We start from the raw sequence: 22,926 nt of genomic DNA on the forward strand, positions 1-22,926 counted from the left end.
TTCTAAATGAATGTTTACTCTCTTTGTGAGAGAACAAGGTCTATTAGAACCAACGCTAATATATAATGTTGTTTGTTATTTAAAGAACACCCTACACTTTGCAAAGTACCAATCATTTTAATTATTGCTCCTCATTAACAATCCTGGGGGGATCAGAACTAATGACTATTGCTACAAAAAAAATACTTTATCCATATAACAGTTGGGTTAACCAAGGCATAAGAAAATTAAAAAATACCCACAATAGCAGTTGAAAGGGGAAGCCATTACCCAGGATTTCATTGTAACTGCTTGCCTTCTGTTTTGAAATTGCTGATGGGCCCTTAATTAAGTACTATACATTTCTGGGACTCAGTTTTATCAGCATCAAAAAGGGAGAGAATGATACTTTATTCTTCTAGCCTTAACAGTATTTTATGCCGACCAGTGAGATCACTTTAATAAAATGCTCCTTGAAGCAAAGAAAGTTTGTTCAATAAATGGTGCTGGGAAAACTGGGTCACTACATGCAAAAGAATGAAACTTGACTACTACCTCACACCATGCACAAAAACCAACTCAAAATGGATTGAAGACTAGCCATAAGACCTGAAACGATAAAGTATATAGAAGGAACTTAAAGGGAAACACTACATGACATGCACCTCAAAGACATCTTTACAGACACATCACCCAAAGCAGTGATAGTGAAGGCAAAGATAAACAGCTGGGACTACATCAAATTAAAGAGCTTCTACACAGCAAAAGAGACAATAACCAAAACAAGAGAAACCCCTCCGACTGGGAGAACATTTTTGCACCCAACACTAATGATAAAGGACTGATCACAAAAATCTACAAAGAGCTGATGAGACTCAACACAAACAAAGAAAATAATCCAGTCAAAAAATGGGCAGAAGAGCTAAAAAGGAACTTCTCCGAAGAGGAAATGCAAATGGCCAACAGGCATATGAAAAAATGTTCAACATCACTTGCAATCAGGGAAATGCAAATCAAAACTACAATGAGATACCATCTCACACCAGTGAGAATGGCTACATATTAAAAAAACTAGCAACAACAAATGTTGGCGAGGATGTGGAGAAAAAGGAACTCTCCTGCACTGCTGGTGGGAGTGCAAACTGGTCCAACCACTATGGAAAGCTGTGTGGAGATTCCTCAACCTACTAAAGATAGAGCTTCCATAGGATCCAGCAATTCCACTCCTAGGTATTTACCCAAAGGACACAGAAACATCAATTCCAAAGAGCACCTGCACCCCTATGTTTATAGCAGCACTATTTACAATAGCTAAGCTTTGGAAACAACCCAAATGCCCAAAAATAGATGACTGGATCAGGAAGATGTGGTACATGTACACCATGGAATATTACTCAGCACTTAGAAAAGATAAACACATGCAATTTGCAGCAATATGGATGGCACTGGAAGGGATCATGCTCAGTGAAATAAAACCAGAAAGAAAAAGAAAAATACCGGATGGTCTCACTCATAGCAGGAATCTAAAAAACCTAAATAAGGGACAAGGAAAAAGAATAACTATAAGAAAGAAAAAATCAAAATCAACAAACAACTATGAACCAGAGACACACTATAGGGTGTGGGGAGCGGGGAAAGGTGGGTAAGGGGTCAAAGTAAGGGGGTTGCAACTGTAAGGGGAAGATAAAAATAAAATTTAAAAAAAATGCTCCTTGAAACTTTTCTTCAGAAGCAGAGAAACATGAAATGTTATTTTAAGTTATTATATATAGGGCCTCCCCGGTGGCGCAGCGGTTGAGTGCTGGGTTGCGAAGCTGCCGCGGCCTCTGCGGCGCCGGTTCGATCCCCAGCTGCTCCCCGGCCACCGGAGGAGGGTCCCACATGGCGCGCAGACCTCTCCTGCCGCCCGCTGCTCCCCTCAGCAGTGTACTTCGGTCCTTCTGCCTGCTCTGCTCCCCGCTCTGGCTCTGGTGAATTCTCTCCCTCCCGCGCTTCTGACTGTACCCAGTGCATGTATAAACAAAACAAACAAACAAACAAATAAAAAATAAAACATGCCTCTATAAAAAAAAAAAAAAAAAATTTAAAAAAAAAAAGTTATTATATATATACATATATTTATAAATATATTTAAGGATAATTATAATATATTTATAGCAATTCCTTGCAGTATCTTAGTGTGGCTGGGCCTCCTCAGCAACAGTAACAGTATTTTCCCACTTAGCTACACTGAGGCACTTCGGTCAAAATCATGCTTTTTCCATTACCATGAAGATCTGTATTTTAGTATCAGAGAGTTCTATAATCATGATAATAAATTTTTATTAATTATCTTGTTTGTTTGAGTTGCTATTGCTAATTGGTCATTGTTGACTCCTCTGCCTTTAAATTTGCTTTGGCATTCTTGCATCATTCAATTACTCCTGCTATCAAATCCTACTAGATTATGAACTTAATTCATTTTGGCAACCATGGGACTACTGTTATCTAAATGTCTTTTCTAGAATGTAAGCAATGTTACTTATTGGTTGTAAAAGTTCTGAAAAAAGTCCTCATTATTAACAATAAAGACTGATCCATTATTATTAGTTGAATAAATCACATAAAATTGAATAAATCACATAAAAAAGTAAGTCTGACATATTATTTGGTAACTACTATAAGGTTGTTAGGAACAATTGGTAAGAGTTCACACAAATAAATACATATAGACTTCCTTTAGAAGGAAACACAATTGGTTCTGAAGCCAAATCAAGATACTGTAGTTTTTCTCTCCCCCTTGTCAGTATGCCAATACCCTTAAGTGGCATTAAGAATGATAATATTGGGTCTCTCCGGTGGCGCAGAGGTTGAGCGCTGGGTTGCGAAGCTGCCCGCGGCCTCTGCGGCGCCGGTTCGATCCCCGGCTGCTCCCCGGCCACCGGAGGAGGGTCCCACATGGCGCGCAGACCCCTCCAGCCGCCCGCTGCTCCCCTCAGCAGTGTACCTCGGCCCTTCTGCCTGTTCCGCTCCCTGCTCTGGCTCTGGTGAATCCTCTCACCCTCCCACGCTTCTGACTGTACCCAGTGCTTGTATAAATAAATCTTTTAAAAAATAAAATAAAAACTAATTGGTCCACACCACATTCAAAAGATGCAAAAGATTGAAACTAGACTACTACCTCACACTATACACTAAAACCAATCAAAATGGTTGTAGTAAAAGACTTGAATGTAAGACCTGAACCCATAAAATATGTAATAGAAAACACAGGCAAAGCACTCCATGACATACACATCAGAAATATCTTCAAGGACCCATCTCCAAAAGCAACCAAAATAAATGAAAAAATAAACAGCTAGGACTACATCAAACTAAAAAGCTTTTTGCACAGCAAAAGAGACAGTAACCAAAATAAAAGACACCCCATGGAATGGGAGAAAGTATTTGCCCTCCATACAACTGATAAGAGACTGATATCAGTGACCTGCAAAGAGCTTACATAATTGAACAAAGCAAACAACTCTATCGAAAACTGGACAGAAGAGCTAAAATGACACTTCCCAAAAGAAGGAATGCAAATGGCCAAAAGGTATAGGAAAATATGTTCAACATCACTTATTATGAGGGAAATGCAAATCAAAACTTAGACCAGTGAGAATGGCCTATATTTAAAAACTGGCAACAGAGAGCCTCCCTGATGGCGCAAGGAGTTAAGCATGGCACTATGAAGCAATCCGCAGCCTCTGCAGCATGAGTTCAGCAGCACGAGTTCGATCCCCAGCTGGCCAGGAGCAACCCACATGGTGCAGCAGACCTCTCCTGTCTCACCCGCTGCTCCCCTCGGCAGTGTATTTCAGCCAGTCTGCCTGTTCTGTTCCCCACTCTGTCTCTGGTGGATCCTCTCAACCCCCCGCCCCACACCTCTGGGCCTGTACCCCAGTTCTTGTATGCATAAAAAATAAATCTTAAAAAAAAAAAGAAGTTCCACCCTCTGGGAAGGGACACGAAGCAGCAGGGTGGTGGCCAGAGAGGGACATGGAGTCATAGGCAGTTTCTTCACGAGGGTAAACATCTGGGCATGTTCTATGATGGCAGTGACGAGAGAGGGGAGGAGTCCATGGGTCAGAAAGAGTCCTGCGGGGCAGTGAGGGGTAAAGGCCAGAGCTCAAGAGGAGTGTTGTCCTCAGGTTTACCTCTTCCACAGCCAAGGATGCAAGGCAGGTGCAGCTGGTGTACTGTTGGGAAGGAAAGAGTCCTGCCCAGTCATCTTTGTTGTTTCAACAAAGGACAAGATGACTCTCCTCAAGTGGGTGTGGGGTGGGTGAAGGTGAAACCACTTCTCCCTCCAATTCTGCCTTCTCTCTTTTACCCTCTTTTTGCACTGAGTATACTCAGTGCCCTGAAATTTCCCTCCTCTTTTTTGTACTGGTTCTCCTGATTCTGCTCTGACTCATGTTGTACCTCTCCAAAGGTTTGATGTCTACATTTTTTTAAAAAGTGTTTGGAAATACCACTTAGTCAAAAAAAAAAAAAAAAAAAGCCAAACCAAAAGCTTCTCTACTACAGAAGCATCCCAGGCAGACAGGAGGATTTTCTTCCCCTGGAGATGGTAGAAGGGCCTAACCTAACTAATATCACAATTACTCCATCATGTAACTCTCCAGGGCTTCAGCTGCATTCCTCAGATGGGACCACCAACCCTCCACCTATAGGCAGTGAGCTTCGTATTATCTGCCCCAAGTAAGGAATGGCTGCCCAGAACCATTTCTATTCCTTCCAACTCCTGGTTAGTGGCAAGTTGGGATTAGAATTCAGCTTGTAGAATGTCTGCACACTCAACCGTCGTCTTTGTCTATTGTCACAAATGCTCAGCACTCAAGCACAGATGCCCATGTATTCCCTGTTCCCAACCATGACAGGAGGGACGTGAGCATTTGTCATCCCAGAGAAAGGTAAGATAGGCCTCCAAGCAAATGCTGGGTGGAGGCTTGCGTCTGAAAAATGAATTCTTTCACCCACAGCTATTTTTTGGTCTGTCACTACAAGTATTTAGAAGCTGAGCTGGCAAACAAGAGCCTAAGACATGTGCCAGGAAATTTTGATCCCTGCTGTTGCTACTAGTACTGCTACTGAGTAATCATTCCGCATTCACTTTGTCTCCACTTCCTCGGGAATTCCCCTGACAGGGAGTTTGCAGTAATCTTGGTATCTTGCTATTTCAAACACTAGAAATGGAATGTTTGGGGAACTTCCTTTGCCAGAGGAAATGGTGACCTTTAAACTTTCATCGAAAGAAAAGGAAGTAGATGCTAAGATGAGCTTCGCTCAGTCAACACCATTCGGCGGGGCTAAGTATCTCATCTTTGTTTTTTTGGGTTTTTTTTTTTTTAAAGATTTATTTATTTGTTTGTTTGTTTATTTATTTATTTATACAAGCACTGGGTACAGTCAGAAGCACGGGAAGGTGAGAGAATTCACCAGAGCCAGAGCAGGGAGCAGAGCAGGCAGAAAGACCGAAGTACACTGCTGAGGGGAGCAGCGGGCGGCAGGAGAGGTCTGCGCACCATGTGGGACCCTCCTCCGGTGGCCGGGGAGCAGCCGGGGATTGAAATGGTACTGCAGAGACTGCGGGCAGCTTTGCAACCCAGCGCTCAACCGCTGCGCCACCGGGGAGGCCCAGTATCTCATCTTTGGAGTGACCTCGGCAGCTTCCCTGAGACACCTGGGCAGTGGTTTCACGTTGCCCTGGACTGACCTCACATTTACCCTCCTCCTCCTACACCCTCCACTCTCAAGAGGACTTGGGTTCCATTTTCTGAGATTAGGATGAAAAAGACTCATCAATAAGAAGTTAGTAACCCCTACCTGAGCCTATATCCCAAACCTGTCCCAGGTATGTTTCTCCATGCCTCCTAGCTCATTAGTCACTCGGCCTCCCTCAGGGAAGAAGGAACTTTCCATCTGGTCACCAAAAAAGTCCTCCTGACTTTTGGCTGTTTCTCATCCCCTCCGGCCCTATAGACTCAGACCTCCTTAAAGTTCTCGTCCTGACTCTGGGTCACTGAGCTCAGAGACCCATCCTTAACGCACCTCTCCAGTCCTCCTCATTTCTTCCCTGTCAAGAAGGTAAACATCTGGGCACTCCTAAGATGGCTGCACAGCTTCCACACTACCTGGAACTGCAAGACACCTCCCATACCCACAGGCTCACACACCCTCCTCCTACAAGAGGAATTTCCTGAGACATTTTCTCAATACACATGGAAGGAAGAAAGGATGAAAGAAGTGAGAGAAGGAGGGAAAGAGGAAAAATAACTTTTTACTGAACAGTGAATGGAGTCAGTGTATTGCAACTAAACTTAGTGAACTGTGAAAAGAAATGACTTTATTTTCCTCTAGCAACTGCTTCACACATGCTCTGTCAGACCTCTTGGACATCTCTGGCCAGTGCAGAACTTTCTGCAGCGTTGATACATGAACAGTTTTAGATTCCAGATAAAGATGGCAGATTTCTGAACTCTTTTACTTAATTCTGTTCCTTTTCCCACCCCCACCCCACCATGAAAATAACGTTAAAGAGATCTTTAAAAGCACCAATTCACAAGAGTGGGGAGAAAAGGGCCAGAGGCAGCTACAAGGGGGAGAAGATAAACTTTTTTGATCACTTGAACAATGCCCTGGCACGCACTTCTGTGAGTTCACATTCACAACAGAAATTCAAGAGTGCCCAGGCTCACACAGGAGTTTTTTAAGCAAGAAAAGAACATTGAAAGTTGGAAGTTAGTTGGACGAGAAATAATGGAACTTAAGTGAACAGAGTAAAAGCGGAGAACCAACCAACATCTAGGGCCTGTGAGTGTGGGAGTGGAGGGGAAGATACAGAAGATTGTTTGGCAGCGCATAAAGAAATAGTCATAGTAAGAAAAGAAATAAAAAGCAAAGAAAAAGTACCTGTTGTATGATTTATATAAAGCTCTGGAAAATGTAAACTAATCTATCATGAAAGAAAACAAATCAGTGTCTGCTGGGGATGAGGGAGAGGGAATTAAAAGAGGCCTGAGGAATTGTGTGCGATGCTGTGTAAGCTACAACCTGGAATGTGGTGATGGTTTCACAGGCATATATTCGAACAACCTGTGCGATTTAAATATGTGTAGTTTCACCTGTCAATTTTATCTCAATGCAATTTTTCAAAAGTGCTGGCAGGACTATAAGGAAATTCTCACTTGTTACTAACTTCAGTCTTCTTGAAGACAGTAGGATGATAATTTAACACCTGGGTACAATGAAAAGGACATTAACAAGGGGAAAATATATCCACAGGTCACCTTTCCTATACTAGCAGAAGACAGTAAGTTTATTCTGCAAAGAATATAAAATGAAGGGTTTGGGGCCTGAGGGACACCAGACACATTTGAAGGTGGGAGGAAAGTATTGAAAACAGTGTAATTAATGAAAGCACACTGCTCCGTGCTGAGAACACCAGCCCTTCTCCCCCACCCCACTTGCTTAAAGCTGGTAGCTGGGCTTGTATCCTTCAGGCAGGAGACTAAGAGGCCAATACTGATATTAGGAGTTCTCCAACCAATAACCCTGCCAGACCATCAAATGATGATCTCCACAGCCAACAAGCCTTACCTGTATGCTCAGACCTTCCGCCCAGCTTTGGAATAACTGACCCTTGCATATAAGCAGAAAATGTAGAATTGCTAAATATCTGAAAAAGTTTCTAGCAGATGGGTATCGAAATAAACCAACCCAAAAAAGCAGGGGGAGGAAAGAGACTATGGGGGGGGGGGCGGAAGAAAGAGGGAACGGGAGAAGAGGAAGAAGGACAAAACAGAAAGCAAGAAAACCATTATGAGTATCCTCAGAGTAATAGGAAAGATCATGAAATAAGAACAAAATACCATGGTATGAGGGGTGCATATTCAAGAACAGGGACATACAATAAAAGCAGTAGAAATTCAATAGAAGAATTGGGGGACACAGTTATACAAATCTTTCAGGAATCAAAGCAGGAGAATAAAAACTCAGAAAATAGGATGGATTCATTAAGAATATTAAAGGACACACTGAGGTGTGGGGGTGGGGAGAGGAAGGATTAGGGTCAAAACAAGGGGAGGTGCCATTGTATGGGGAATATTAAAAAAAAAAGGAAAAAAAAGAATATTAAAGGATAAATCCAGGATGCTCAGGGTTGAAGAGGGATTCCGAGGGGAAAGAAGAGGGAAAAAACAGAAAGAAAAAGCACATAATCAAGTAATTGTTTGACAAAGCTTTCAGAACTTGAAGGACTTCAGTTTCCAGACTGAAATGGCCCAGAGTACCTATAAAAATATGGAAAAAGGCCCAATCATAACATTTCAGAACACTAGAGAGAGAACATCCAACAATATTCCAGACAAAAAAAAATGGTCACAAAAAAATAACTGGGTGTTTGAAATGTCTCAGACTTCTCATCAGCAATACCAGAAGCTAGAAGAAAATGGAGCATGAAAGAAAACTAATTCCAATCTAGATTTCTATTCTAGCCAAACTATCAATCAAATGTCAGGGGAGAATTAAAACATTCTCCAACATGGAAGTTCTTAAAAATTTTTTACTTCTTAGGCATCTTTTCCCAAGAAGTCACTAAAGGAAACAAACCAAGATAAAAGAAATGCATGGGAAACAAGAAGTAGAAAAGCCAATGCAGAGCTAAGGCGCAGGGAATCCTGTGGAAGGAGGTCCCGGATTAAGCTATGGCAGCAATTAGAGAACTGCCATTCCAAATCAGCGCGGGTCAGACAATTCCAGGAAACAGTATTTTTCTAAGATAAAAGAGCTGCCTAGGGCCTCCCCGGTGGCACAGCGGTTGAGTGCTGGGTTGCCAAGCTGCCTGCAGCCTCTGCAGTGACGGTTCGATCCCCGGCCACTGGGCGAGGGCCCCACATGGCGTGCAGACCTCTCCTGCTACCCGCTGCTCCCCTCAGCAGTGTATTTCGTCGGTCTGCCTGTTCTGTTCCCTTCTCTGGCTCTGGTGAATTCTCTCACCCTCCCGCGCTTCTGACTGTACCCAGTGCTTGTATAAATAAATAAATAAATATTAAAAAAAAAAAAAGAGCTGCCTAATACATCTGAATATCATAAGAGGAAATTTAAACAATCAAGTGGGAAGTTTATAGTTGAACTAATGAGCTTCTGAGGTGGTTTTACCGTGAAGCTAATGAAGTTTAATATCAGGACTCTTCATTTACAAGGGGCTTTTCCAAGATTATGCCTAATTTTGCATTTGTAACTTACATTTATTTTCTTAGAGTGCTACCAGTAGAAACTGTATCCAGCCACAGAGATAAGCAAATGAAAAAAAAGACAATTATTAATTTAAGGGAAAATAAAATGTTGAACAGGAAATGTTCCTGGGTTACTAAATATTTGGGTGCTGACTTTACATATTCATAATAATATAAACACTGAAAATTAAGAAAATTAAGATGTAACTGTATTAGAAGGACCAAGAAGTGAGAAAGGTGGATGTGGGTGGTTGAGAACCTAAACCTTTATTTTCCAAAATGGGAAGATAAATGTTAATGCCCAAAACTTAAAGTTCAAGAAGTCATAAAACAAGTATATCATTACGAAACAAGGACTAAATATCAAATGGAAGTGCAAAATAAATACACATCAAATGGGAGAGATGAAGGAAGAGGATGGGAATTTGATGTTTTGTAACAAGTCTTTAACATTTAATGTGCAGAACTTGGATTTAAAAGAAAAGGAAATAACAAAATTGTATTATTTTTTAAAAATAGATGTACCAAAGAGAAAGTAAGCAGTCTAAATAGCCTCATTTCAGTAATTAAAACTCACATCCAGTCTAGCCCACCCAGTCAAAATCAAAACATCAATGTTATACTCAAAATCAAAACTTAGGTCTCACATGTGACCATGACATTAATTCTCTCTCTCTCTCTCTCTCTCTCTCTCTCCCCCCACCCCCCACCAATGTGCGCAAGTGTGTTTGTGTGTGTGTGTGTGACAAAACACTGAGGACCATTGCTTTAGAAGATGCATAGGCAGCCTATGCATATGATGACTGTGCTATTCTTTAAACTTGCCTGAATGTTTGCATTTTTCATGGTGAGAATTGGAGGGGGTGGTGCAGAAGAAAGACGAACACCAACCCTACATCTAATCCAGAGTTCCTCTCCTGATTTGGATCAGGAAAAGTTTTCAACACCTAGGACTTGCCAAACCTTCCCCATGAGGTGGGAGTACTAGCCTAAGGCCTAGGAGGCACCCGTGTTTGGCAGGTCCAGGCAGGTGGGGTGAGTGGGTGAGGCAAGCAGCAGGAAGTCATTCATGGCAAGAGCTAGACTTGGGCAGAGACAGGAGAAACGCGTCGGAATTGACCATGACGAAAGAGTATGGCATCCTCCTTTAGTAGGTGCATCTCTTTAAGAACAGGATATGACAGAGAAAGGGGCTTTAGAGCAATTATGTCACCAGAGACTCAGACACGCCTGTATAAATGCCCAGGACGCAGTGGGAGGGACATGTTCTTCCCACTTCTGCACGTACATAAAATAGCCCAGTGCCCATATATTTATAGATCTCTGGAAATCAGCCCCTCCAGGAGAGACAGGCCTCTGGCATGGGCACCAGCTTCTCTGTGAGGGCCAGTGTTGTGCCCTCACAGGTCTCTCTCAGCAACAGCAGGGGTGGTACCATGTGGGACAAGCCACCGGGTTCATATGTGAGGTCGACCCTCTCGGGTAACTCAAAAGCCCTGTGAGACTTGCAGGGTGAGACGCTGAGTTCTTGGTCAGAAGGGGTCAGGAGCCAGGGAAACTGGAATTAAATTGTTACAACAATCCTTTCATGCCTGGATAGTTGTGAAGCCTAGAGAGCCTAGTTTTCTATGAATCGTCTTTTAACGACTTTAGTGAGCCATTACTAACATCTTAAAAACTGTACAAATTGAAAGTGTGCAGTGTGACAATTTTGACATATACACACACCCATGCAGCAAGGGCACATGTTAAGGTATGATGCTGTACTCCCCAAATCATGTAGTTTTGCAAACACATGGTAAACCAATAAACTTTGATTTAAAAAAAACAACCACAACAATCAAGATAATGAACATGTATTCATTACCCTCAAAGTTTTTCATGCCCCTTTGTAATCCTTTCTCTACCCCTGCCCCCCAGAAAACTATAGTCATGTGTCTCTTAACACTTCAGTCAATGAGAAGCCATATATAAAATGATGGTTCCAATATACTAACCAACCTAGACACATGTGTGATACAGGCAGAGGTGTGGAATAAGCTACAGCATCTAGGTCTGTGTATTTACACTCTGACATTTGCCCCACAAAACCACCTAACCATGCATTTCTCAGAACTTATCCCCCTTGTTAATTGATATGTGATTGCACTAATATTTGCCGCCACCATAGATTTGTGTGTTTTCTAGAATTTTATATAAATGAAATAATGCATATGTACTTTTTCATATGTAGTTTCTTTCAGCATAACTATTTGGGATTCATTCATATTGTTGTATCATTAGGCCATTCCTTTTTGTTGCTGAGTTATATGGATATACTGTAGTTTGTTTATTCGCTTGTTGATGACATCGAGTTGTTTTTGTTTTTAGCCATGACAAATAAACTTGCTATGCAATTTGTATAACTATACACTTGCATTTCTCTTAGGCAAATAAAGACCTCAGAGTGGGAGGGCTGGGGCATCTGGCAGAGATATGTTTAGTTATTAAGGAACTTTCCAATTGTTTCCCAAAGAAATCATGCCATTTTACAGTATATGATTCTGATTCTCCCACATCCTCATCAACACTTGGTATTAGTAGGCTGTTTCATCTTAGATGTTCTTACAGTGTGTGATAAAGTCCGGAGAGTCTAGGCTTACATTTGCATCTTCTTTGGCACTCAGAACGGTGCCAGGCAAAGAGGAAATACTTGTTGCTTGACTGATCAATCATTTATACTAAATAGAGTTTGTTACAAATTTGTAGTTGCACTGGGTTAGGCGGTGTTATTTGAAGACACATACATAATCACAGTGAGTACAGAAGACAGCAGGGGACTGATAAGGAGGTGACTGGGATTCTAGCTATGTCCTGTCACCTGGTAAAATACTATTTAAGTAGACATGGACAACTCATTTAACTGCCTAGGGGGCCAATAAAAAATGGGAACTTTGGACTAATTATATGCAAAAGTTTGTGAATGAGGAAAATTATAAAGAGGGGCCTACTATAACATACTATAGACATTTCATTTCTATGAAAGAAGCAAATTTCCAAATATTTCATGCACTACATCCGATGCAAAGGAAGGAAACGTGGATATTTCTGAGTATTTTTTTTACCAAGAAATGAACATTTTGTTCAATTTTTCATAACTATCTTATGAGAGGGCCTCCCTGGTGGCACAGCAGGTTGAGCGCAGGGCTGTGAAGCAATCCGCAGCCTCTGCAGTACAGGTTCGATCCCGGCCAACCAGGGAGCTACCCACATAGCGCGGCAGACCTCTCCTGTCTCACCCGCTGCTCCCCTCAGCAGTGTTTTCGGTCTGTCTGCCTGTTTTGCTCCCTGCTCTGTCTCTGGTGAATCCTCTCACCCTCCCGTGCCTCTGGCCTGTACCCTAGTTCCAGTATAAATAAATAAATCTTTTTTTAAAAAAAAATAACTATTTTATGAGGAAAGTATAGTGACTCCCACTTAGGATAATAGAAAACTCCAATTTGTCTGACTCCAAAGCTCAGGTTTTTCTTACTACAGTGAGAAATGCAACTGGTGGATCCCCACAAATGCATTAGCCACTCAGGACTCCTATTCTGCCCTCCAAACTGAACATAATAATCTCCTCAATCATCTTTAACACAAAAGATTTGCCCAGGCCTTGTCTCTGGTGATAGAGTTACTGAGGATTTTGAAGAAGGAAAATGTGGTTCACCTCTGCTCCACTGGAGAGTGACTAAGACCCAGTCCATGTCAGAAGAGCCCCCACTGTCCTTCACATCTGGAGCATTCAGGTCTCAACTATATTTCAGGAGGGCCAGGCACAAAGCAAACCTGCACTGTGGAGAGCAACCAGCTCAGTGGGGATGCTAAGCAGCCGGCTGTGTGATAGCTGGAAAAGACTCAGGAGGGCACGTGGGAGTCACCCCAGTCTCCAGAACTTCTACATATCTTTGAGGGCATATTTGGGTAAGCAATTGGGACCACAGCTTAAAGGTTGGGCTCACCAGAAGGGAGAGTATTCTTGTAACAGAGGTGTCCAGCTGTATAGTGGGCGGCTTCACAAAGTCGCAGGTGTCCTATCCCTGCATTGCCCTTGTCTTTGCAAGATGTAATAGCAGGCACTTCCTCCTGATCTGAGGAAGAGGCTGGACAGAAAGAGCGAGTCAAAAATTCTAAGAGGAAGCAGCATTAAGCACATGCTAGTTTTCTAAGATCTTTCATGAGACTGAAGACTTCGGACAGGAAATGTTCTATTAGATTTTATAACAAAGATTTGCATTAAGACATATCAGTGGGTGGTAATAAAGAGTTCTGAGGCCCGCGCAATTAGAGTGGTGAGGGCCAGGAAGGGAAATTTCCCAGAATATTAAGTAATGCAAAGCATGGGGACAGCTCAGCTGAAAATGCATAAGCTGGAAGGAATGTTATAGGGTTCTACTATCCATTTGCAGGAGAACAGTACAGAACAGTCACAAGAATGAAGGCTAGAAGAAGGTATCTTTGGAAATTTTTCATTAGCAATTAGGAAAGACTTATTTTTAATGTTTTTAAACATTTTAAATGCTTTTCTTATTATAACAAAAGTAATATGTTTGTTGCAGACTTTTTTTAAAAATAAAAAGCAACACAAAGACAAAACAACATCATGATCCCACCAGCAAGCATTACTACTATTGATATATTGGTATGTGTCCTGCCCATCTTTTTTGTTTTTTATAAAATGGAACCATAATACAATACCATCCAGCAATTAATATACAGGCTAAAATGGAAAAAAAATATTTACTTCATTTGAATACATGAGTTACATTAGTTTATGAAGAGCTCTTATAAGCTAACAATAAAAAATTGAACATACTCAGGAAACAGGGGGTAAAAGTCATTGGCAGTAAATTTTAAGCTTTTTTTTTTTTTGGTGTGCGTGTTGGGGGTGGGGGGGGTCCCTCGCCGGCGGCCCTGGAAAGAACTGGAGCTGCAGAGGCTGCGGGCAGCCCGGCAGCCCAGGGCTCAACCGCTGCTCCACAGGGGAGGCCCAAATTTTAAGCTTTTGTAAAGTGAAAATAGCCAGCGTTTGTGAAAGTGTGGGGCAGTGGCACCTTGTTACGATGCTGGTAACAATGTTAGGGACACAAACTTCCCAAAGGGCAATGTGGTGAAAGTTCCATCAATCTTACCGCTGAAAAGACCTTTGAACCCTGAATGCCACTTTTAAAAATCATCCCAAGGAAATGCATTCCTAGGATTATATAAACATCAGCCTTTATTTTCTACAGATAGTTTTGTGGTTTCATTTTTGTGTGTAAACCTTTAATTTATTTGTAATTTCATTTGCTGTGAAGAAAGATATAAACTTTTCATTTTTTATTCTTTCAAATGGTTTATTGGTTTCCAAACACCACTTATTAATTAATGCAGGTTTTCCTCCTCTGGTTTTAAATGCTGGGAGTTTGGCTTTGAAATGTAATCCATGGCCTTTCAGGCTATATTTGAGGAAATCTTAGACTGAAAGATCCTGTTTCCTTCCTGAAACCTATGAAACAATAAGATCTCACTGCCCCTCTCTCTCTTGTTTCTGTGAAATCCTTCTTTCCAAACTCTGCAAAGCCAAAAGTTTAGGTCAAAAGAAATTCCCAGGACACAGAGACAATAGAACTAACTAATATGGGGAAATTTGGGCAATGCCACTCTATTAGGTTAAGTCTACTGTGGAATGGTGACTCAAGTTGTCCGGAGCCTAAATTTTCCTCCACAAACCATTTCCTCCTCCGGACTTCTCTATTTCTATGAACCAGACTCAAATCTTGATGTCATCCTAGAGTCCCCTTTTTTCTCCCTGCATTCCCAGTACCCATCATGTTGGTCTGTCAGTTCTTCCTTCCCTGTAGAGGTCTCTCAGACCTCTGACCCCATCACCTCCTCCTCCCTCTGACCCCATCACCATTTCCCTTAGGCCAAGCTCTCATCTGCAGGAGCAAACTGACCTCTCAGCTCCACTCATTTCCTGTGCTCATCTATTGAGGTCATCACCACTAGACCCTCCACCATCATTGCTCTGCTCGACACTCACCAGGCGTTCCTCATTGCTCATAACTGAAAGCCCACATACATTTAGCAAGATCCTCCTGGGTTACACCAGGTAATTCAATAGCCGTCTCCCCTCATCTACACTCTCCCCTTGAGAGCCCATACAGAATCCATACAAATCTGGATTTTTCCATACAAAGAAAAAAACCCCACAAATTTGATTTACCACTACCCTGCTTAAAATAATTCAAAACCGACTTCAGGATAAATCCACCATCTTTAACACACTCATAGAGTTGCCCGAGCCTGGCCCTGCCTACCTCCTCAGCCTCTTCTCGTGCCCCTCACTCTCTAGGCATCTGCCACCTTTGATGGATTTTCTCACACACGTCATCCATGCAGTACAGGGCCCAGGCACATGCTGTTCCCAGTGCTGGGACATGACTTGCTCTCCCTATTGGAAGTAGGTTAAATTCATCAGGTTAAATTCTACCCTTCCTGGGGTTATGCTCAGTGAAATAAGTCAGGCGGCAAAAGAAAAATATTGGATGGTTTCACTTACAGATGGAACATAGGGGAACCATACAAGGGATCGGGGTGGGGAGGAGACAAACTGGCAGTCAAACTATAAACTGGGGACAGCAATCAGGGGAAGGAGAGGGAGGGTGATCAGAACAGGATAGAGGAGCATGGGAATCTGTGATGATGGTTCATGGGTGTCTTGGTGGTGGTAATTTTATGGGGACAACATCTGAGAGAAGAAATCAAACATTGTACAAAAATGAGCAATGATGTAAAATATATAAATAAATAACTTTTAAGAAATAAAGTAAATCCTACCCTTACTATCCATTAGGTTGCTTTCTCAGAAGACTTTCTATGACCTTTCAGACTAGGTTGTTTAAACACACACACACACACACACACACACACACACATTTGCACACCATCCTCTACTACCTTTTAAAAATAACCACCAGAATATATACACAATGGAATATTATTCAGCAATCAAAAAAGATAAACTCAAGCCATTGCAGCAACATGGATAGAGTTAGAAGGAATTATGCTCAATGAAATAAGCCTGAAGGAAAAAGAAAAATATTGGATGGTTTCACTTATAACAGGAATATAGGGGAACCAAATAAGACATCAGTGTAAAAAATAATAATAACAGTATAAAACACAACAAAGCAAAAACAGACAATTACAAATCAGAGACATCCTGCAGGGGAGGAGGAGGGAGAGGGTGAGAGGGATGGAGGGAGGAGCACAGGGGACTGTGGTGATGGTACATGGGTGCCTTGGGGAAGGAAACTCTATGGGGACTCAACCTGAGGGGGTGGGAGGAAGCAAACATTATTGTTAAAAAAACAAATAAATAAAAATTTTAAATAAATAAATAAAAATTTTTAAAAAAGAATGATCATATAAACAAACAAAAAATAAAAATAAAAATAAAATAACCACCAGAACTGTGATCATACATGCAAGATAGAACTCTGTGAGCAAAGATACTCTATGCAGTTCAGAACCATGTCTGTCTTAAATCACCGCTCAGTCCTCACCTCCAGATATGTTCCTGGATCAAAAATCTCATCTTCTATGAGTGAATAAGTGAACTAACAACCCTTATTAATTGTTCCAGCCTACAATACCCACCAAAGACAAGCTTGAGTTCTTAGAATTCCTTTGACTATAACCTGGTATTGGTTAGCCACCTTTGACATTCCCTGCAGCAAAACTATGCTTTTCATTCTATATCAGGAAGGGCAAAGGACTAGTAAAGAAAGGTCTAAGTTCCATGAGTTGGAGGGGAACAGCCTGCGGAAAGGAATAGCAATGACAGCCTGTTGGACACTGGGGTGAAGTGAAAGGAAATTAACACTAACCTGAGCTCTCACACAAACACAATCTCATGTACCCTTCCCAAGCCCTGTAAAGAAAGAATTACTAGCCCACTTTACAGATGAGGCAACCAAAGCTCTACAAGTTAAGCAACTAACCCAAGGCCACACAGTAGAAAACACAGACATGTAATCTTATGTCATATGCCTTTACTCACCCTATTTCTTCAACCTGGAATAACCATTCTCCAATATCCAAGTTGAACTCTGTACAACACCACTAAAATGTAGCCTCCATGAAAGCCTTCATCATTTTCTGGCAGCTTCAGCCACTCCCTTCCCATCTATCTGCTGCTATCTCTGTTGCAGTTCTTCTTTTATTCTGTTTACATACAGTCAGTTGCACAGGTCTTCCCCATCAACTACAAGTTTGTTGAGACAAGTGAGTTCTTTGCCACCTCTCTTCCATACTTCTGATATGGAATGCCTGAAATACAATGCCTGAAACAGGAAAGAACTGTGGAACCGAGGGCCAAGCTGGCTTCAGGGAGGCAGGCAGGGAACTGTGCTCTATGGGAGCCCCTGCTCGCCTCCCCTGGACTCTGCTCCTGGCCCAGACGCTCTCATTCTGTTTTTTTTTTTTTTTTCCCCCTCAGGAGAGACAAGGTGTCTTTAAGCAACCCTGCAGGGGACATAATGGTCTATAGTCCTAAGACCCCATGCGGGAGAAGAGTGCAGAAAAGAGAAAGTTAAGATGACATGTTTTCCTTAGATGTTCATTTATTTTTAATCAAAATACTCCAAAACTCGTCCAACCTTTCGGACTCAGAAACATCCTCTTTTGAAGGTAATCAACGTCCAGATGGTCCTTCATGTATATTAAGCTTTCTAGAAAACAAACTTGAGTCATCATCACATAACAAATGGGCTAAAATTGCCATTGCCTTCTAATTTATCAGCAACTGTTACATCTGTACTGTACTAGGAAAAGAAATTATTTCTAATTATAATCAGAGTGACAAATCACATTTGCCACTGAAGTAATAAAGAAGCATGTATCTATTTGTGACTCAATTGTACATGTGACAGAAAGATTCTACAAAAGGATAGTAAGGGATGAGTCCAGGGTGGAATGGCTGTAACTGAACACAGCATTTCAAGAGCACAGACACCATGAAGCAGAGCCCAGTAATGCACAGGGTAGTCATGAAATATGGGATAGACGTCCAGGACTAGAAAAAGCCCAGTAGTCATCCAGGCCAACCACCTCTCTTTATAGATAAGGAAAGCCCAGAGATGTGCAGGAATTATCATAGGCCACACAACCAGTAAGGGTCAAAACCAGACCTAAGATTCTTGCCTCTTCAACCACACTGCATGCTGCACCTGCTGCTTCTTGCCCTAGACCACATGCTCTAAGTCAGGGCCCATCCTCCCCAGGGACCAGGCATCCGTACCAGGAGGAGGGAGGCAAGAACTGGGCATAGGATCTTTGCTACTAAGTACTTTCATGCATAATAAGTCAGCTTCACATCATAATGAATGCTTCCATTTATGTTATAAAAAATGCTTTGAAAAACTCTGAAGTACCATGTAATTGGATTTTTAATGAAATGAGTATATGATTTTCATCTGGGATGTTAACTCAAGAGTACCAACTTTAATATTAGCCATATTATTTTCACAGTTAACTTATCTTTATATCAGAAATCAAAATTTGGCCAAAATGCAAGATTCTGATTTGGTTCTTAATTCACTTTATTGGAAAATTCATCTCCTACAAGGTAAAGAATGTGCCAAGGGGAATGCTAATCTAGACACAATTCTGTTCAAGAAGAAATAGATTATATGAAAGAGAAATTCTGAGGAAAGGGGAAGGATAGTCATACAGAGCAATAGTATAGGTAAGGTTATACGACAAAACAAACTCTGAAATCTTAGTGACTTAACACAACTAAAGATTTGTTTCTTACTCATGCGAAGTCAAATGCAGGTTGTTCTAGTCTCGTGTTTATGCAGCCACACCTCGTCCATCTGTAGTCACCTCATCTGGAACACGTGACTTCCAAAGTTGCTGCATCAGGGATAGTTGGAGATGACGGAGGCAGACATTGGCCTTGATTGCATCAAGCCTAAAAGTGTACCACATCACGTATCACTGCCAGCTCAGAGTGCACTGGCCAGAACAAAACAAGCACCCCAAGCCTAAGTGCAAGGGAGGCCGGAAATGAAGACAGACATTAATCAACCAACCCCATTAATCAAGCAGACGTACATTTGGTAAGTACTGTCTATCACATAATGTTCCCTAGATTTCAGGAAAGCAAATGTCAAAAAGTTTAGGGTATTCCAATTTTATAAAAACAATCTATATATGCTTGAAAATAAAAAAGACTGAAGGAAAATACAGCTTTTCTCTGCTAACCAAAAGTATAGCATGCCTATGAAACCCCTTGTAAACCAAAATGGTATAAAGCAAAGAAGCAATTACCGTTAATTTATGTGAGAAATTTTTTGAGCCCTGCCAAACCCACAAAACAACCTGCCAAATCATACCAAATAACAAAAAAATGCCTAAAATAACACTAACATACACTAAAAGCAGGAGTGTTATGATAAATACACAGCCTGTCTAAGTCATTCCAGAGGAAGAAGCGTGGCAGGGCATCTCCCCACTCAGATGGCATCACTTCTAGAATGGCTCTGTGCAAATGCAGAATGCTTTTTTCACTTTTTGCCTTTTCATCCTAAAAGCAAAAATCCTCTTTGAACTCCTTTCATTTAGCGAAAACAGGTACCAATGTAGGTTTTTCATAAAAGCAAAGTGGAGGAAAGATAATTTTCTAAAAGCAGGGGAGGCCTGTGTACTAAAATAGCAAGAGTGATCACCTCTAGGTACTCAATTGATTGCCGGTTTTATTTTCTTCTTTACATTTTTTATATTTCTCTAGTGATATTTAATAAACATGATTTGGAATCCAAAAAAAAGTAAGTTATTTCTTTTCATTGAGAAACAAGTTAAGACCAGAGATAACTGATGAAAATGACTCAAAGGAAAGGAAATTTCTTAAGAATGCACTTCTGGTTAGACAATAGGCCGTAAGAAAAAAAGTGAGACAGGCACAGACTCGACTGTTGCCACACAGAAAGCCCTGATGAACTCTGATCTGATATGTGCTTCTGTGCAAGATGGAATAAAGGCACAGGTGGGGAGGGGCACACAGCCCTACAAACCATCTCAAAAGACGAGAGAAAGGGATCTAGAAACAAGATTAGGAAAATTGGGAAACAAAATTAAACAAAATAAAACAAAATTAGGAAACAAATGAGCTAACACAAAGAGGGGGGGTCACAGCTAAGTGGGGATTTTCTGACTGTACAGGAAGCTGGACTTCCTGCAGGCGTCTGTCAACTGGAACGTCTCCCTCTATTCCATGTCACAACCATCTCTCTGCTCCCCCAGTTCCTGGAGCACTTGCCTAAAATTCAGTGGGTAAAGTCCTTAGTGGGGTCTACACAAGACCAGCCCCTGTGGTTCTTGCCTCCCTCCCCGTTCGCATCTTCCCTTCCATCTCCCCTTCCCCCCAGGCTACCCACCTCTCAGTCTCCAGCCTCAAAGCTCTCTACTTTCTCCTATTTGCCCACACAGCCTTTTGCTCAGCCTGGAATGTTCCTTCTTCCTTCCCCACTGAACACCCACCTCCAGGCTAAGAGTAGCTCCTCTGCTAGGTGCCCTTAGTATATTTATCTCAATTTGTGCCGATCTGCTCATTTAGGGGATTACCAACAAATGTCTTCACTGCTGGCTACCTGGAAAGCAGGAACTGTAGCTGATTTTGCTCACAGCGAAGTTTCATTCTTTTTAACTATTTTTTTAGAATATTTTGGATTTTCTAAGTTCACAATAAATTACTTACAACGATAATAGCTTTATTTCTTCCTTCTAAGACTTACATATGCTATTTGTTTTTCTTGCTTTTTCACACTGGCTATGACTTTCAGGACAATATTACAAAGAAATGTTGATGGCTGGCTCTTCTTTTTGCATGTTTCTAATCTCAGGAAAAGAGTTTTTGTAATGTCTTTGTTTTGTGTTTTGGGGAAATTCTTTTTCTATTTCTAGGTACTACATTATTTTTTGAGCTTTTTGGTGTTGGTTTTGGTCTAGATTTGCAAATACATATCACATTTTACCAAATGCCTTTTCCTCCATCTGTTGAAGTGATCTTATTTCTCTCCTTTGTTCGATTAAAGTAATAAAACACACTGATTGATTTGTACTTGAATTAACTTCACACTCTGGAAATAAACCCATCTGAAGTGTGCTAAAGTATTCTTCTATAAATTGCTAGATTCTATTCATTGATGTTTTGTTTAGAATTTTTGTATATCTGATAATTTATGAAATTGGTCTGCAGTTCTTGTTTTCCCAAAAGCCCTTGTTATATATTGGTGTCAAAATTAGAGCTTCAAAAAACAAGTTAGGGGCCTCCCGGTGGCACAGCGGTTGAGCGCTGGGTTGTGAAGCTGCCCGCAGACTCTGCGGTGCTGGTTCGATCCCCGGCTGCTCCCCGGCCACCGGAGGAGGGTCCCACGTGGCGTGCAGACCTCTCCTGCCGCCCGCTGCTCCCCTCAGCAGTGTGCTTCGGTCCTTCTGCCTGCTCTGCTCCCTGCTCTGGCTCTGGTGAATTCTCGCACCCTCCCGAGCTTCTGACTATGCCCAGTGCATGTATAAACAAAACAAACAAATAAACAAACAAATAAATAAATAAATAACATGCCTTTATAAAAAAAAAAACAAGTTAGGAAAATTAACTCCTTTTTTTTAATTTATGGGTGAAAAGCCATAAAAGGGATTATTTCTTCACCTTAATCTTCTTTATTGAAAAGCCAGTGTCACCAAGTAGAAGGATAGTTTGAACCTGAAATCCAGAAACACAAGTTTTCATTTTCATTCCCGCTCTCATGTGAACTGTCCATGTGACTTACGAAGTACATTTCTCCTCTCTGAGCCAATTTCCTCTTTCGTAGAGCAAGAGTTTATCTAGATAGTCTGAGATGTTTCCTGCTTCAACATTTCAGTCTATGCCTTTTAATAGATTGATGAAACAAAGCCAAAAAAAATTAAAACAGACAAAGGAAAGGAAGAGGTCACACTGAAAGGGGGGGGGGGCACTTGTGGTTGATTGAGCCTAGACTCTGGTGTCTCAATCCCAATTTGGCAAATTAGTAACCTTGCAGCCTTGGATAGAGCCCTTAATCTCCCTGGACCCTGACTTCCTCATCCATCAATCAGTAAAACATGGTGGAATACTTACCTAACAGGTTTGATGAGAGTATTAAATGACATAATGTGTTATAGTATCTGGAACATGGAAGACTGTTATGGGTCCTTCCATCCTTCCCACTAACTGCCATGCAATCTAAAAGCAGATTATAACTAAAAGGGCATGAGCTGAGACAAAAGACTGAATTGTCTCTGCATGTGTTTGCCCATGCACACTTTCTTCCTCTGAGGAGGCTTTCTACCACCAGAAAAGAAATAATTGCATCCCCTGACATTTCCAAGGCAGAGTTGTGTTTCTTTCTAAATTCAAGCAATCCTGTCAGATGCAACTACATGTTTTGATCTTAAATGTTCCAAAGATGTTTAAAATTTTTCTGCCCTCAGGTCTGCAATAGCAAGAGCATGACTAGAGTCTGCCTCCAGACTCTATCACACCATGTATTCAACTATGGAAACTACCTTCACCCTTTTCCTGTACATCACAGAATAAAAAGGAGATTTTGTTAGAGGAGGAAAAGAGAAGAAAGGGATCTATCAAACCTTTTCTTCATAT

At 41.4% G+C, this 22,926-nt stretch overlaps 1 long non-coding RNA gene across 1 annotated transcript in view; it reads right to left on the reverse strand.

Annotated features, from left to right (window-relative positions):
• LOC129146976 (uncharacterized) overlaps positions 1–22,926 on the reverse strand; it is a 103,091-nt gene that overhangs the window by 62,930 nt on the left and 17,235 nt on the right. Inside the window, exon 2 of the long non-coding RNA XR_008554406.1 lies at positions 19,060–19,218. This is a non-coding gene — a long non-coding RNA (uncharacterized LOC129146976). The remainder of the gene's footprint in view (positions 1–19,059; positions 19,219–22,926) is intronic.

The sequence above is a fragment of the Talpa occidentalis genome, unplaced genomic scaffold (genome assembly GCF_014898055.3).
Source record: "Talpa occidentalis isolate TD23 unplaced genomic scaffold, MPIMG_talOcc4v2.1 talOcc4.5, whole genome shotgun sequence".
Lineage (NCBI taxonomy): Eukaryota > Metazoa > Chordata > Mammalia > Eulipotyphla > Talpidae > Talpa > Talpa occidentalis.